Source organism: Echinops telfairi, unplaced genomic scaffold (assembly GCF_000313985.2).
Source record: "Echinops telfairi isolate 266 unplaced genomic scaffold, ASM31398v2 ScPeMD7_7407;HRSCAF=8445, whole genome shotgun sequence".
NCBI classification, from domain to species: Eukaryota; Metazoa; Chordata; class Mammalia; order Afrosoricida; family Tenrecidae; genus Echinops; species Echinops telfairi.
Window position 1 is genome coordinate 6,090,173 of NW_022111307.1, and position 16,798 is coordinate 6,106,970.

General features: G+C 49.8%; 1 protein-coding gene across 3 annotated transcripts in view; it reads left to right on the top strand.

Annotated features, from left to right (window-relative positions):
• Nucleotides 1-16,798, top strand: part of DGKG (diacylglycerol kinase gamma) — a 285,515-nt gene that overhangs the window by 175,527 nt on the left and 93,190 nt on the right. The window lies entirely within an intron of this gene.

Below are 16,798 nucleotides of genomic sequence, written 5' to 3' on the forward strand. Positions count from 1 at the left end.
TGTGTGTGTGTGTGTGTGTGTGTGTGTGTGTGTGTGAGAGAGAGAGAGAGAGAGAGAGAGAACACGCACTTTTGTTCTTGTTTTACTTTGTTTTAGCTCCAGGGAAAAGAATCTCGGTTTGTTAGCCTGGTGTCATACTTTGCTAATTAGAACTTTGGAGATGTGTTGTCCCTTTGGCATAGGGATATCTTTGTGACCTAACAGAGCTCATCTCTCTAGTTAGCGCTGATGTGGTTTGCATATTTGTTCTGATATACTTGCACATCATAGAACTTGGGCACACTCTATTAGAAACCAGAAATTAGGACATTACCCACCTCTTTGATTCTTAATGTTCTGATGTGTAAAATGGAAATTACAACCTTCTCACAAGGCGTTTATGAGAATTCAAGGAGGCAAAACATGTGAATTTACCATTCTTTAGGTGTTGGTATAATACTATTGATTACTACAGGGATTTGTCAGGAGACCTTGCAGCGATATGTATTGTGAGCACATTATAATCTTGAAATGGATGATGGAGTTCGTACCTGTAATCATTACTTAAAGAACCTCAGTGGTGGACAGGATTTAAAAGTCAGCTCCTTTCCAGCTATAAGAATCCCTTTACAAACACCCTTCTTACGAGGCCACCAAATCTCTACTTTGAAGATTGTAGGAGTGTTTAATTTTCTTTTTCCTTTTTTTTTTTTTTGGCCTGACCACTTCACATTTTACTGAGCGTTTCCTCGCTACTCTAATGCTCTTCAATCAGATAGGGTTCTCCTCATCCCCAAAAGGTACATATACTCTCAAACTACTAATGCAGCCATTGGGACTTACACGTTCATGTTTATCAGACCTACACTTAGCTGAAATTCCTGACTGTCTAGTAACGAGACGTTTTCTACTCTATTGAATGAAGAGTCTCTTTAATGTTCAAAGTGGCCCTTTTTTGAAGAGCATTTCAAAATGTCAATCAAGCCAAGTGCCTTGCATTGCCTTTGAACTCAAGGAGCTAAAGTGTGCCCATAATCTCCAGCTTTGGGTCACCACAGGGTAAGAGGTGCGAGAAAGTCCTGCATGGATTGCACCCCCAACTGTGAGCCTTAGGGAAGCTTCTGCTGGCACTGTCCACACAGGACATTCTGATTCGTCAGCTTCTTCCTCTCCTCTCGGGAACCACCTTGCCTCTTACCTGCCCAGAGGGAGGTCAGCTACTTGCTCATCAGGAGGGACTCTGAAGCCATGTGCAAGGTTGAGGTGAGAATAGCCCTCTGGCTTGGGCCGGTGGCCTACTTCATAATGGTACTTACAATTGCTTTTCCCGTGGTCAATAGGCTAGGAAATAAGAAAAGATATGCCGGGTGGACAATCTCCTAACTAGATCATTTGTTCTTTAAGAATCAAACTCAAGGCACAAGGTTCACATTCATAATAGCCATCATTCGTACGCATTTGAAAATTCAGGGGGAAAGGTAAACGTTAGCTTAAACTTGTCCTTTTAAGGAAAAGCCAACTACTTGGCATCCCATGATTGCCGACGAGATGATCTACTGCACTATCCCTTGATTTGTAGATACAGAGTAACTGAGATAGGCCACAGCTCACTCCCCAGGAGAAGTGGATTTGAGGTATATGTTTGCTCTTAGGCATCAGATCCTTGAAAATGCCAACACCTTCAGATTTTAGCCAGTTAGCCCTTGAGAGCAGGTGCACCTTAGACCATATAACCAATAGTGTCAGCCGCTCAGATGAAAAGCATCAGAGTGGGAAGGAAGTTGGGGGAGACACTTGTAAGCCAGTTTCCAGGAAAATTCTGGGAGAAAACAGGGAAGGCCTATGCTCGGGGTCACAAATCTAGAGGCCTGCAGAGGCCAGAAGGTTCATGTGGGTGATGGAAGCGGCTGGGGGTGAGGCCCTGGGGAGTGATGGGGGACCCTAACAAATGGGAGAGCATGTGCCCTGTCTAAAGGGAGCAGCCAGGCCTGGGCACCAGGCAACTGTTGCCGGGTTGGAAAACAAGTCAATGTCCACGGCTTTGACTGGTCAAGAGAATCTGGCCTTTTTTCCAATTTTACAAACCACCAGGCTGGCCAAATAAATGCATTTCCAGGCCGATCCAGTACTTGAGTCTCCAGGTTGTCACCTTGATGACCAGGAGCTATAATGCTAGGAATGTGATGGTCACAAAGCATGAATGCTGCAGATGCACACCAGGCTCCGATCAAAGACCGCAATGAATGGGCTGCGGGCAAGCTCAGGAGGGCCGTGCATTCGCATGGATGGAGGGTTGCTAGACACCCTCAAAGGAATGATTCAGAAAGAAAAGAGAGGATGGCAAAGAGGACATTTATCAACGTCCAAGTCTGATAATTAGATAGATAGAGCATGGAGATAAGGAGCTAGAACATGGGGCCTGTTTGGAGGGATATAAATGGTGTGAGGCTCTCCACCCATGACTGAAACATCCTAAAGGGGCCATGGAGCAGTTCAGACTCAGCATGGGATTGGGTGGTAGTCTGAGATAACTACCCATGTAATCGTCTTCAAGTATGTGGTGAAGTAGCATTGGTGACCGTTCACCCTGCTTCCTTCTCAGAGGAAGCTCGCAGGAGAAAAGGGAGGGGTGGAGCATCCAAGACACTTGGAGAGTCCAAGTCCAGCAGTTGTGTTCTGTCCAGTTGTGGAACAACCTTGACCGTGGGCCCTACCCTCTGGCAATCAGGCAACAGTTGACTAAAGATACAATATATTGTTTCTCAAATGTACTGGCCTGCCGGCTCCCCTCCCCGCGGTATTCTGCTGAATGCCTGCTCTGGGTTGCAGGACGTGCCTGCCCACTCTGACAGCACTCCAGAGTGTCAGCAGGCTCACAGGTGGGGCTCCACTCCTAGGTAGCCAGGCTGTATCACAAACCGGTGCTCAGGACTGCCTGCCGCAAAAGATGCCAATCATGCCGAGAGAGGGATGTGGTTGAGGACTGCAGGCGTTTGTTTAATACATATTACAAAGAAGGACCTACCCTCCATAAAAGGATCCCCCTGCGGGGAGAGGGCCAAGAGTCGTGAGTCTCGGCGGAGGAGGGGGGAGGCTCTTAGTACCTTGTTCTTCTGCTCGTCTTCGGCGACTGTCCTTTAGGTCCCTGCCCAGCCCTGGCCAGTGCGATGCCCTCAGACAGACCATTTCCAACACAGACAATGCTGTGCTGCCTATTTCAGAGAATTTACAGGGTGCTCCTTAGAGGCAAGGATGGCGAGACTTCATCTCCCACACTTTGGACATGCTGTCAGGAGAGACCAGTCTCTGGAGAAGGACCTCATCAGACTTGGTAGAGCAGAGGGGCCGCAGGCAGAGGAAGGCCCTCGGTGAGATGGAGGGACACAGTGGCTGCAAGGATGGGCTCGTGCATAGGAACCGCTGTGAGGCTGCGCAGGACTGGGCAGGCCTTGGTTCTGTTGTGCAGTCACTCTGAGTCACTCTGGCCCCTGACAACTGAGGCTCATTTTGTTTTGTTATTGTTGTTATCTTGCAGGTGTTGAGTATGTTTTTCTGCGCTCTTAAGAATGGTCCTCGGGGAAAGAGGGGTGGGGTGACTTGTGACTACAGTGGGAGGAAAAGTAGATGGGTTAGCGCTGTTTCAAAGCTGGGTCCTCTCAGCCCCACACTGGCATCAAGGAGCCCGTTGGAAAGAGGGTATCGCTCACGATACGGCTGTGCCATAAACGCCATGTGCTCCTGGTCGGCACCGGAACGCAGAGCAGAAGGAAAGTCGCTCTGATAACGTACAAGAATGGGCCAGCACACAGAGTCCCGTCAGGAGCAGCCTGCCTTGGCTCGGGAGCTTCCTGGGCAGACATGGAGATTCTCCACTGTGTTATGGGCGAGAGACTTACATGGGGCCCTTCCTGTTGCCAGGCTCCCCACAGCCAGGGATGCCCTCTCAGGTGGGTTATACACAAATGTGTGCCCTACCTGCACCACACCTAAGGAGACCCCCAAAACTTCCTCTCCCAGTGGTGGTAGCCCCCCAACCTGAGTGACTAACTATCTTTTAACAAACATCATGTGCCACTGACTTCCTGAGGGGGGGCGGTAGTGAGCCCTTATCCTCTTTTTAACCTTGCGTACAAACATCAGGCCTCAGTGGGAGTAAAGGTTTGCTCTGAGGCCTAAAGATGCCAGCGGGGGAGAGGAGAAAAAGCATGCCCCTCTGGCTTGTGTAAAGGACTTACTCCTCACATGAACCATGGGTTCTGATCTTGGCGCGAGAGTGCCTGGCAAGGAACTGGAACTTTGTCACATAAACCACGAAGAGTGTTTGGGCCAGAGACTTGAAGACCAGCAGGAGAGCTTTAAAATGAGCATCAAGGGGGACAAAGTCGAATGTTCCAACGGAAGTGAAATCCCAGCCCACGGAGGGAGAGCAGGTGTGACCCAGGAGTAAGAGCCCAGGCAGAAGTGGTGCCAAGCAGTTCTCCCAAGGAACTGGCATGGGGGCCACGCCTACAGCGGGGCCAGATCTGCCAGTGGCACAGTGAGGGGCAACACTGAACGGGACCCGTTCCTGAGAGGAGACACATGTATGACCCTGGGATGGATCTGGTTTGTGTGCAGCAGGACACAAGCCCAGTTTATAGTGCCCCTGCGGGGTGGCAAGTTCAGGTCCAAGCTAAGAGCCATATCCTCAGAGTGGAAGTGAATCAGAGGGCAGGTGGAGGCGGCTTTCAGAAGGGGAGGAGAGAGGGTTTTGTTGGCTGTGTGTGCTGCGGTCTTCCGAGGGCAGAGCGAGGCGCCGAGATGCCGAGATGGCGATGCAAGGGAGTGTGCTTAAAAGGTTGGGGAGGCAAGGAGGAAAGGACTCACCATGCACCTAATGCTGACCCAACCCTTCAGGTTGACGCGGGCCGTTCCGTGGCTGCGGGTTTGGAAAGCAAGTGATCAAGGCCTTTCTTTCTGTCAAGGTGGACTTCAGTTAGCAGCCGAGAGCATGCTCAACCGATTGGCTTTTGTGGGCGAGCCTAGGAAACCCTCAGTGAACGTAACATTGTTTTTCTGGGGAAATGTGCTTAGGGTTAAGAACACCTGACCGAGCGAGCGAGGCACTTGTGTAACCAGATCTGGCGTAGACCCTGCCTTCCATAAGCCGGACACTCCCTCGTGCTCAGGAGAGAGGCAAGCAGACCATTCTGCCCACATCCCCGTGGACAATGTGTTTTCACTCTTGTCTAGCTGTGCAGGTGCCAAGGAGCAACAGTCCAGAAAACAGCCACAAAGTCACGACATGGTGGTGTAATGGTTATGCCTGGGGCGACTAGCCACCAGGTCAGCAGTTCGAAACCACCAACCAGCAGCGGCTACAAAGGAGTTAGGCTTTCTACTCCCATAAAGAATTCCGGTCTCAGAAACCCTATCTTAGAGGGTCTCTATGAGGGGAGGTCAACTAGATGCTCATGAGACCTACCTGCCACAGGTAGATGTGGGGAGCATCTGACAGGGCCCTTTGGCAGATTAAGCAGCCCGCACGGCGGCGGCTGGCACATAGCAAACATTTGCTGTGGGGGAAATGGAAGTTTTCTCAGCATCTGGAGTGACCCCACGTGTGTCAGAGGTGAGCTTAGTCCTGGGGCACAGGGGAGGAGTTGGGGACAGGCTAGAGAGAGAAGGATTCTGCCACTCTCCTGAGCCCACTTGCATCCCAGGAGTGGGGAGGTTGTGAGCCTGCTTCCCAAGTCTGCTTCTATCCCCCAAGGGAGCCCCTGGTTTCCTGCCTTGGTTGGTCAGGACCCAGGAAGTGATGCTCCCTGGGGGGAAAGGCTCAATTCCTGGGAAGCAGCCTACCTTCTCCAGACTTGTGGGTTTATTTCCGTTCTAATCAGCCGTCCTCACGCTCCGGCGCCTCGACCTCCTTCAAAGGCCAGCTTTCCCGGTGATGAAAGAGGGAACGCCGAGGAAACAGGTTCAGAACCAAGAAGACGCATAACAGCTCAGTGATGGTTACAAAAGGGAACCTGGGGGCACTGTGGTTAAGTGCTGGGCTGCTAACCAAAAGGTGGGACTTGGAAACCCAAGGGGGGGCAATCCTGCTCTGCCCTCCCGGGCCATGGCCAATCCTCCACGCACTGACCCAGGACGGAGCTCAGGAGCACCCAGCGGGCTCGCGCGGCTCCCTCTGCATCCCCTCTGGGCTCCTGGTTGCTTTCTGTCCCACTGCTTGACTTTGCGCTCTGATCACTGAGGGAGCAAGCAGACCGTGCCCTCTGCCTGCAGGAAATGTTAATTCCTCAAATTAATCTTCAAAGGGAGAAGGGATTGCTAAAGAGCAAGCCAAACTGTGGGGATTGGTTTGGTGAGGTTTCTTTTATTTTATTTTATTTTTAATTCTTGATGGGGGAGAAGGAGCTATTTTCTCCGGACAAGGACAGACACAAACTGGACAAACATCCTAGAGACGTAAGCCCTTGGGAGTGGGGAACCAAGATAGCCTCCCTGGCCTGGCAGCCTCACCTGCTGTCTCTCCTGCGGGTCACCCGCAGAACTGAGTGGTGGCATTCACACCACAGTGGCAGCTTCCGGTCAGACTGCCAAGACTTCTCAGAGACCCTGGGCCTCCGGGAACCATGTATGTGAGCACGCTTGCCATCATGGGAAGCCTTCCTGGTGGGGCCTGTGTCTAGTGCCCATGCATACATGAATCCCCATGAGCTGTGGCGGGGGAGACATCCAATTCCAGACTTTGGCAGGCTTGGTTCCTGGAGTCCCTGCCCTTAAAAGGAGACGTTGTCAAGTGCTATACATGATGGAGGAGTGCCCATCCAAGGAAAACGTGTCCATAGTCCCTGGAAGCAAACTTGTTCTGTGAGAGAAGGACCACTGGCCAGAGGGAGTCGAATCGTAGGAGCCTGGAGTTACCTGTGAAGGGGTGGAGAGGTGCTATGGGCCTGAGACTTGTAGGACTGGCCCTTTGTGATTTGGGGGCAAAAGTGAAGGCCAGAGACTAGTAGGGAAGCCCAGACCACAAACTCTTTGGTGTCAAAGCATCCTGGTATTCTGAGCAGTCAGAGCTAGTCAACCTGGCAGAGAAGACAGCCAACACCGAGACTGGACCTTGGAGAAGCAGGTCCTCACTCATTCACTGAAGAATCCCTTCACTGCCAAACACGCACACACACCCTTCTAAGTACCATATTGAAAAAAAATTATCATCCATGAAGCTAGTCTAGGTAGTTATTCATTTATTCAATGGCATCCATTCACCTCAATGCCTCCAGTAAGCAAGTATTAAACAATGGATGAAGTAATTCCAGCACATGACCAAAATAACAACAGCAGCCTTTATTGTAATTAAGTACACAAATACTATTGCACATTGAGAAATGTTGACCGCAGCCCATGTACCCCCACATGCCTTGGAGCCTGTGACCCCCTGGCTGGGGAAAACTGGGCTATGGAGTCCCCTGTTGACTTTACATGAAAATGATTTTGGATGTGAATTCACAAGGTACTCAGAAAATGCCATCTTTACACAATAAAATAAATGCCTAACCAAGCTCCCTGGCAGTGCCGTGGGTTAAGTGCTCAGCCACTAACCAACAGGGGAGCAGTTTGAACCCACCAGCAGGAGAAAGACGGGACAATGTTTCTGTAGAGATTACCGCCTCGCAAGCCCAGTGGGGCCAGTTCTACTCTGTCCTGTAGGGTCTCTCCGAGAAAGAACGGCCTGGAGGGGCCAGTGTCTCCCTCCTTTCTTGGCCTTTTAGGGGTGTGTGTGTGTGTGCTTTGTTTTGTTTTTCACCATCGCTTCATAGGTGCTGCCCTCGCTCTCCTCCGGGTCTGGTCTCCAGGCCACCATCATTCACCACACTAGCCTTCTCTGAGTGCCATGAACACCAGGCTTGTCCCAAGTGTGGACTAAAGCCAGGGAATACCTTGCCCTTGAAGCTGAGCTACTCTGAGCCAAGACAAATCTGTTGGCAGGAACGGCAGGCACAAGAGTCACATTCAGAGAACAAAACCAGCTATTTATAAAGGCTCCTTCCTGATGGCTGGGTGTTCACTCTCCCTTGAGCCCAAGGGGCCACTGCCCCCTCTTGAAAAAGATTATTCCATCCATTGCTCCGTGCCGGAGGGTCACTGAATGTCCATTCCCGTGAGCGGTGAGAACAGGACAGCATGCAGGGCAGATTAGATGTGGTGACAAGCTCTCTGATGGGCCAGGGCAGCTGGGAGTGTGGGGACCCAGATGGCCTCTGCAGCACCTGTGAGATGACGGGCCAGGGCCTCCCACAGGACCTAACATCCTGGCCTTACAGCCAAGTCCACCTGGCTTGGCGTTTGTTTTTTTTAAACTCTTGGTTACACTTTGGTTAACGACACAGTTACTAAGAAACTTTCTATGGCGTTTAGGATCCAAACAACGTATGAGGTTATAACAGATAAAAGATCCCCAATATCATTATCGAGCACTCCATTATACTTCAGCTCTAATCTCTAGTCACCTTTGTGCGAATTATACTTCTTTGGTTTTGCTCACCTGAGGCTGGTCCGCCCCTTTCCACGTTGTTGTTCTTGATCGTTGCCACGCAGTCAGGGCTGACTCCACAGTAACACCCCACCCCACGCGTGGGCCCGCCCCATCGCCTGTCATCTTCCAGGGAGCAGCTTGATGGATCTTTTCTCCCAGGGAGCAGCTGGTCGGTTGAAAACCACAAATTCGCAGCGGCACCCTTCCCCACCGCACCACCAGCACACACGTCCTCTACCTTCAGCAGTAGCTATGGCACCCAGCCAGCCCCGAAGGGTGTCAGGAGAGATCCGCTTTTGTTGTTGGATTGAGACAAACCATATGGAAATTTACAATAGACATACAGAAATGGCCCTCTGGCTAGAAATAGCCTCAGGAAACATCATTTCTTTCCAAGGGTGTGTGTTTTTTGGCCGATCCACTGTTGTCTTTCAAAGTTGAACTGGTTGGCAAGCAGGGGTTTACATAGGAGCGCATCTTACTGGCTTCTTGTGAGACAGTCGCAGCTCTGGCCACCCTTGGGCCTGGGCCCCTGTGGAGCTCGGGGATCCTCTGTTGGAGAGTTTGGGGGTCCTGGTGCTATATTCTCGCAGGTTGTGAGTGAACTTGGAGGAATTGTATGAAAGAGGAAATGGGTCTCAAGGTCCCGATGACTCCCCTCCTGTCACTTGGCTAGTGTGGATGACCCTAGGGTCTAGGCTCCTACCACCATATCCTGTCCTTCCCATCCCAACCCCGAGCACCCTCTTAGTGGCAGCACCAGGAAGATTTCGGCTTTTGCTTTATTTTGCTAATTGCTCTATAAATAATTGTTTTTGTTCTTTTGTTTTCGTGTGACAAAGTAGAACATGCTTTTGGCCATTTTAAGAGTATATAGTTCAGTGATGTAATCACAGACCATCACCACTGTGCATTTCCAAAAGCCTGTCATCACACCAGACAGAAATCCCCAAACCAAACCAAACCCACGGCCATTGAGTAGACTCTGCCCCCTAGCAACCCTGTGAGACAAAGTGGACCTGCCCTGTAGGGTTTCTGACTCGCTACATCTTTCTCCCGAGGAGCAGCTGGTGAGTTTGAACTGCTGACCTTGAGGTTAGCAGTCCAATATGTAGCCAACAGTTCCACCAGAGCTCCTTAACAGAAACTCAGTACCCATTAGATAATCATCCCCAAACCCTCGCCCCCACCCACCAACACAAGAACTGGCAAGCACAAATCTATTTTGATCTCTGTGCACTGACCGATTGTGGACTTTCATATAATAGGCTCATACGACATTTGTCCTTTTATGTCTGGCTAATTTCAGTCAGCACAACGCGTTCACGGTTCATCCTTGTCGTCATATGCACCTGAAGGGTTTTTTCTCTTTATGACTGGGTAAACGTCTGCCACTTCAAGCCTCCCGGCCTCGTGCTTGCTGGCAAAGAGTGCAACGGACGATTGGAGACAGGAGCCACTCAGGGAGCCTGGCTATCAAAGTCCAAACCACCAAAAGGAGTACCTTCAAGGACATCCATTTATAGACCTAACTGTCATGTGCTCTGTGAAGGCTTCTACACCCCTCCAGAATGTTTTCATGCTTTCAGACCTTCAAAAGCCCACTCCCCTTAAAACTCCCTAGATTCTCAGAAAGGGGGCCACCAGAAGTTCAAGGGGGAGGGCGGGTAGAGTCGGAGCGGAGAAAGGAGGGTTAAGTAAGTTGCCTGTGGTAGCAAAACGCTGCAGCAGCTAGCTTCAGTTGTGGACACCCTTGAAAATGGGCTATTTATAGCTGTCAAAAATGATGACTGGATTCCAGCCCTAAGTTGCTGACAAATATAAAAGATCATTTTTGATTGTCTGCTATCTCTCCCCCTCATCTGTCAGAGGAAAAGATTAGACTAACTAGTTTGCCATCAGTGTTGTTTTCTTGTAAACTAAGGGGAAATGAAGAGAAGTCAGACATCGAGTCAACCCCCAGGGTCACCGCTGTTGTTGGCCATCCCTCCATGTTGGAGCTCAGACAGGAACCTCTGCCTCAAGAGTGGGTGCACCTGGGCCGTTTACAGCCTGATCTACAGCCTGATCGTGAACCTCGCAGCTTTCTGGACCTGGAAATGGGGGTCAGGATAACTGGTTAAGGATTAGTCACCTCTAACTGAGAGGCGATTATGGGAAAGGAAAGAAATGGCAGGCCAAAGCAAACTCAGGAAGAGAGCCACAGAATAAAGCCTTCCAGGAGCTATTAAATCATGGTTAGTTTTATTTTCTTCCAAAAAAAAAAATCTTGGCTGCATGTGATAGACCCCACACAGCTCCTGCCCCCCACCCCGGCCCGCTTCGTAGGATGAGTCTTCCTGTGATAGTGTCTCCTAGCAACCAGAGAGCGCAGCAGGTGAACACTTCCCATGCCCTGAATTCCTGCTTCCTGCTTTCATTTGCCACGTGATCTTCACAACAGTGTTGTTGGGCAAAGATTAATAGTCCCATTTGGCAAATGAAGGTTCAAAGAACTTAAACCGTTTTTTCAGCCAAGAAGTGGTGGAGCCAGCCATGGACCCCAGCCCCCTCCGATGGATTCCAAATGCCATGCTCTTGTAGGACAGGCCGCCAAACAGATGGTCCTCCACCAAGCGCACAGAGTTAAGTGGGCGACAGCTTCAAAAAAGAAGAAACCTAGGCTAGGACAGTGGTGCTGCATCTCCCTCTCAAAATGCAAGGTGTCCTGTGCCCATAGGCATGTGTCTGCCGGAACAGAGGCGTTGGGAAAGTGGAGCTGGAGGGGACAGAGTTGTTGCTGACGAAGGAAGAGAAGGGAAAGGAAGCTGAGTGGGAGGTGAATTCAGTTCCACTTAAGTTCCACATGACACAGAGTCTTTCTCTACTTCCAAACCCCCCGTGAACCTGCCTTCGCTCCATGCTGTAGAGATCTGCTCTGACACTGTACACAGAGGGCCCCTGGGTTCTTGGTTTGCAGGGAAAGAGAGAGAGGAGAGTTACAGTCCTTCCTGATCCCATGACAGCTGGAAAAAGAGAGAGCCAGTCCCTTCGAGGAACCTAGCCAATGCAGTCCTTGGCAAGAGGACTCCAAACTTTTCCAGGGAATGATTTGTCTTATCTCCTCTTAGGCCACTTGGCCTGAAGCCTTTCTCCACCACAGGCACACCATTAATGGCCCCTTCAAGCCATCTCTATTCCAATCGCAATTGCCCCCTTCTCTGTGCCTCCTTCGAGACCTCCTGACTTTATTCTTCCACCCATGAGGTACTTAAATCCAAACTAAAACCAACCCTCTACTAGGGGTCGATTCCCCTAGAAAAGCTTCCCCAAACCATGCCTCTTTATGGAGACAGACAGCCGCATCTTTCTCCCTCGGGCCTGTCAGTTGGCAGTTCGGCGCTGTACCTCTGTGCCACCAAGGTGCCCAGGAGAGAAGTAACCAAAAAATCCCCCCCTTTGCATTACTCTAAATAAAGACGAGTGGCTATTCTTCTGAAGAACCAGATAGATGACCTATAGGTACTTTGCATATCAATGAGCCATCAACAACATTTTTAATGACTGGAGAATCAGGGTCTTCTACTCATCCTACTTGTTCTAGGTGATGTTACATGTGTGATCTCATTTAATCTTTCTCAGACTCTGTGAGTTAAGTAGTAGCCAATCTTATGAGTAAGGAGGCTCAGAAAACTCAAGCAACTTGCTCAAAGCTAGCCCACCTGTAGAGGCAGAGCCACATTATAATAGATTCTATTCTGAACGTTTTGCGTTAGGGCCACAATTGCCCACTCTTACCAGGAGGAACTGAAAATACTCACCTTAACCCTGAAATGAAAAGTACTTGAAGAGTAATTTATATTTTGGTCCCAAGAATGTCCCCGAGCCTTCCCTGTCCCCCTTTGTGTTGCATACGGTTCAAGGGCAGTGCCTCTGCCCTGTCCCTAAGTGAACTAAGAGAAAACGAGGGCAGAGTGCCTCGGGAGGTCCCTGGCTTTGCTGGGGGTCAGTTCCGGTCTCCCTGACTATCCGAAGCTCTGCAGATCCCACCCCAGGAAGTTCTTGTGGCATACCCACTGAGGTGCCTCTAGAACTGCCCTGACCATTGGGCGCCAGGAGAGGTTGAGGCTTCTTCCCAGCAGGCAGTGTTTCCTGGGATGTGATACAACCATTAACACCCAGGCATCCAAGTGCATCCATTCAACAGCTTCCAGCAAAGGAGAACCACAGAGAATCACCACAGCACCCACCAGGCCGCAGCACACACCCAATCACCAGCAAATGAAGAGCATGCCCGAGTGGGGCAGCATAATGGCCAATTGCAGGCTCAGGGGCCGGAAAGTCAGGGTTGAGCAAGACGTCTTCCCAGGTTACTTATCCCCTTCAAGTTCTGGACTTATTTATTTGTAGCAAGAGTATCTCGCTCACTGTGTTCTTCCAAGAATTGGAAGCAATAATAGATGTAAATCATTTATCAGTGCAAATCCAAAAGGCCATGGGAAATGGAATATACTCACACTTCTAACCAAAACGTGCCCGAGCTAGAAGGGGAGAGACAGAAGTGGTGAGCTATTGAAGACATAGTTTCCTAGGGGTCAGATAGGAAGAGTCTTGGTGGAAGCCTAGTGTCCGGGTCCCTAGGAGTCTCGTTGACTTCAGGTTATGTAAAGAGCCGTGGTGGCGTAGTGGGTTACGCATTGGGCTGATAACCACAAGGTCAGCAGTCTGAATCCAGGAGCTTCCCATGGGAGAAAGATGAGGCTTTCTACTCCCAGAAAGAGTGACGGCCTCAAAAACCCACAGGGGCAGTTCCCCCTGTCCTCCAGGGTCACCATAGCCGGGATCGACTGATGGCAGTGACATTTGGGTTCTTTTTTTTTGCCCCCAACACGTGGTCTCAGAAGCACAATCATATCAACACATTTTTAACCAATAGTACGACTCATCTAGATAATTAACCAGCGATTGGAGTGCTGTCTATGACTCTGGAAAATTCTCTTAGATGAAACAGATGTGGAACAGATTTTTTTTTTACAATAACACCTCATTTGACAGAGATAACCACATATTTGTCTGTTCCAGGAAGCATATGGATACGATGCATACAGCTATACAACCAAATCTTTTGCGTTACCAGATGATGCGAACATCACAACTTAAAATATTGAAGTAATAATAGTCAAGAAATAAATTGCTGGCAGCCTGGGTGCGCTTACTATGTGTTGAGCACTGTGACGTGCTCTCCGATCATTTCAATTTCTCAACTACCCTTTTGAAGTAGATCTTTTTTATCATCTCCATTTTACAGGTGAGGAAACTGAGGCTTAAAAAGGTTAAATAACTTGCCAAAGGTCACAAAGTTAGCCATGGACATTCAGCCTGCAAAGGACAGGAAGTTGGCTGGGTCTTCGCAGTCATTCTGCGATAGTGACCTAACGGTGACCTCTTCACCTTATTAGATCATCCGAAGAGCCATTTCTGAGCCAAAAATAGCTTGTTGCTTCCGGAGATTTTTATTAAAACTCTAAATCTCCTGGCAATAACTTTCAAATGTCATGATTCAGACAAGGAGTGATCTTTGAAAATGGGATCCTGATGCAGGTCTCCTGGCTACAGGGACGCTCGCCCCGCCAGAGAGGAATGTCAACCTTGACATTGGTGAGGAGCTCTGTTTCTCCTGTGGCTTGGTCTTTGGCCATCATCGACTACGGGCAGTTCCTTGCCCTCCTCCATTCCTCCTTGCGGAATCCTCCTCGTGAGGTTTAGCTGGCTCTCTCTTCTTCCATGACGTCACCCCATTGGAGTCTGAGGCAATATTTCTCCTGTCCTATCCAATGACTACCTGGATAATGACCATCTGGGCACACGTCTAATGCAGATTCCCAGGCTTCTGGCCACAGCTTTCCTGTAGAATCCCTACCTACAGACTGGAGGGCAGGCGGCAGCCTTTCCATCACATTCCCCAGGAGGGGTTACATGAATGCTCACGTCTGAGAGCCAGCGATGTGATCTCCAGACCATCAGCAAGCAGCGTGGTCCTTGGATCCGTAACATCCACACGCTGTCAGGAAACACAGAATCTACTAAATCACCAGCTGCGTTTTTAACAGAATCCCTAGATGATGTATATGTACATGCCTGGGTATACAGAGAACCGCTATACAAACAATGCTTCCCAAACAGTTTTCACATCATAGCACAGGCAGGACATGGAAACACTGGTTTGTGGTTAACAGATGAGAATCCCGCAATGCCTGCCCCAGACCTCGCCTGCCCACGTTGAAGGCTGACATCTCAGACACACACTGATGGAGAAGTTTTGGTCTTGCATCTGTTTACTAAGTTCTCATTCTCGTCACAGGGCATAGTTCCCAGATTGCCCTATTCTTATCTTCACCACGAGTCATCTCTGAGCACCCTTGCATGCGCACCAAGAGTCAGAAAGGCTGCTTCTGAGTCAGTTCCACCAATCGCCATCAGGTCGGCCCAGACTCGGGACAGCCGCGTGTCAGAGTCACACTGCCCGGTAGGGTTGCCCATGGCTGATTTATCATAAGTAGATGACCTTCTTCCAAGTTCCCTCGCGTTGGACTCAAACTTCGACTCATAACTCATAACTCACTAGAGCGCTCCAATCTTCATGCAGTGGAAAAGCAGAGCATCGTCTTCAAGTTCTAGGTAGACGTGTTGAGAAAGGCTAAGAGGTCTTGTCTCTCCTTCCAAAGAGACGTCCGCTTGTGAGCGAGAGAGGAAATGGTTAGGAACAAACAAGAGCCTTCTGCAGAGTTCTCCTTCCACCTGGGGCCACACATCTGAGGAGCAGTGATCGGCAGCAAACAAGGTAGCAACCCTCTCCTGAGTGCCGGGAGGACTGTGATTTGCTTAGTCCCTCCTCAGCAAAATCTGTCAGCTTGTAAACGGGACAGGTGTCCCTGCTCTCGGCCAGCCCTGATCATGGGGTGACAGTTGGGTTGGAAGGAATGGAACATCTTCAGAAACCCTTCCTGGTGAGACCATTGGATCAAAATGACCAGATGTTGGGACAGGCCATCTGACCTGGCAGAGCCCCCAGCTACATGGGAACCCAACTGACTCATTTCTTGTTCCACTTAGGAAAATGTTGAAATTTTTAAAAATTCAAGATAATGAGCTGTCACTCTGAAGCAAATACGACATGGCCCTTCTAAGTGAAAGGTTGTCATGGTCTGATCAAGTGCAACTGTGGGGGTGGAAATATTGCCACTAAACAACAGGCCTGTCCCCTCTTGTCAACTTGCTGGAAAATCGAATTCTCCCCACAACCCATCCTGCCTCCACCTTAATTGTCTAGTATTACTGTAACAAGTGTTACAAAAGGAGGCCTTTATCAAAATTTATTCTCTCACAGCTTAGGAGGCTGAAAGTCCAAATCTAGGACCCCAGCCTCCCTCCCTCGGAGGCAGATGCTCGCTCTCTCTCTGGGCTCCTTTCATTGTCCCTGGATCTGGCATTCCTGGGATTCCATCAGAGGCTGTGGTGTCTGTCTTCCCTTGGGTCTGGGAGGTCATCCGTGTGGGGAGCGTGGTCCTAAGGACCTGCTCCACTCTCAGCCCTTCTTGCTTGCTGGTAGGAGATTGTCCTCCTCTTCTGCTTATTTCTTATCTTTACATAGAAGATAAAAGGTGATCACGCCACACCCTGGATTACTCTCTCTACACTGGATCAGGGAATCGGGTTACGACCTAAGTAAGGGTGTTCAATTGTTTGACTGATCTCAGCAGATCACATGAGGGGGAGTGACTAACTACATCATGATATAATTGTCAGATTTCATCCTTATGAATGACCAAACTACTAAGAATCATGGTCCCGACAAGTTGGCATATATTGGGTGGGGGGGGGGGCCGCGGGGCAGAAGGGGGCCACAAATCTCCCAGTGAGATCTAGACAAAAGCAGCACCACTCGAGGGCTGTGAATTCGAGTGTGAACTATCCTTCCTCAGCCCCTGGAAGTCTGAGGGTTCAAAATGCTATTGATCTCTCCACTGTACCCTAATCATATACCCAGGAGAGGGCTGGCCCTGACGTTCCTGTTACCCCAGCAGTAGAAAGGGCCATGACCAGACCATGCTAGCACCCCTGCCTCACTTTGTGTTTCATGAAGCCTTTCCCATGGTCCTGCAGCTAGGAGGCCTTTCTCCTGCTCCGACCAGGACGCTCAGAGAGCAGTTGGCAGTCCACCCAGAGCAGCCATAATGCCAATGAAAAGAATGGGCTTTTCTCTAAGCAATTAGCAAGAACTCTTGGTAAAAATTTCCATGCCTGGATCAGCTGATT